General features: G+C 45.1%; 1 non-coding gene across 1 annotated transcript; it reads right to left on the bottom strand.

Annotated features, from left to right (window-relative positions):
• Window positions 1-289: 289 nt before the first annotated feature.
• trnas-aga (transfer RNA serine (anticodon AGA)) lies at window positions 290-372 on the bottom strand. The gene has a single exon. It is a non-coding gene; the product is annotated as a tRNA-Ser (tRNA).
• Between the last annotated feature and the right edge of the window lie 720 nt (window positions 373-1,092).

Raw genomic sequence — 1,092 nt, 5'->3', positions numbered from 1 at the left:
ACATCAGACCTTGTTTTGTCCTTGCGCTCCTGATGCAGTTTTTTTTCCAATCTGCTCACATTCTGATTTCCCTCATGGAACCAGAGAAAGGGAACAGCACTGAATCATTCGGCTTATCTTGTCCATGCCAGCCCGAGGGCACCCAGGTGTCCTCTTCAAGCTCACCTTCCTGCACTCGGCCCGAAGCTATGGAGCTGAAAGCATGATGGCCATCCAAATACTTGGCACCAAAATACCAGAAGAGTTCTGGCTCTGTGGCTGACGGAAGAAAACGCTCTTTAATGATAATCGCTGCGAGCGAGGATTCGAACCTACGCGGGGAAACCCCACTGGATTTCTAATCCAACGCCTTAACCACTCGGCCATCGCAGCAACGCAAGTCACACTAGTAATATAATCACCTCAGTACCGTTCATACTAACTTCATCAGGCACCGTTATTGGACAAAGCACAGTGCGTGAGCTGAAATTTGTTCCTCTACTTTTACTTTGTCTTTTTGTCTCTGACGGCGAACTCATTGATTAGGTCAGAGACTTGTGTTTGTAGCTCAATAATTTTGCAGTAGAAATGAGTTAGGTCCGAATGAACACAGGAAAAAGAGAAATCTCTATTGTATTTCATTGTCGTCAAATGTTGCGTCCGCCCTGTTTCGACCCACTCTGTTGAAAATGGAAGGAAAAGACGTAATTGAATTGCTAATGCGATGGCTGGGAATCGAACCCGCCGCAACTGCTTGGAAGGGCAGCTATGCTCACCACTATACCACCAGCGCCCGCCGTACAGAAACAACTCTTATTTGCAATAGTTTTAATTATGGAACTTCCTCAGTTGCTGATTCCATCAGGCACCAGGGGAGCCCGGAGCGCAGTTTGGAAACTGAACTTGGCTTGTCTGGTTGAAGCCACCTTTTTACAATTGTTCCTGACTGGGAACTCATTGATCAATTCTGAGGCCTGTTCTTTCATTTCACAAAGTTTCCACTCAAAGCAAATTGAAGCTGAATTTTCCATTACAAAGATCCTGATGGTGAGGATTTTTAGTGAATTTCATTTTAAGAGTGTCCACCTACTGTTATGACCTGCGATAACTAAT

This window comes from Carcharhinus amblyrhynchos, unplaced genomic scaffold, assembly GCF_965287045.1.
Source record: "Carcharhinus amblyrhynchos unplaced genomic scaffold, sCarAmb.v2.hapA scaffold_79, whole genome shotgun sequence".
Classification (NCBI taxonomy): domain Eukaryota; kingdom Metazoa; phylum Chordata; class Chondrichthyes; order Carcharhiniformes; family Carcharhinidae; genus Carcharhinus; species Carcharhinus amblyrhynchos.
This window is presented reverse-complemented; position numbering and strand designations above follow the sequence as displayed.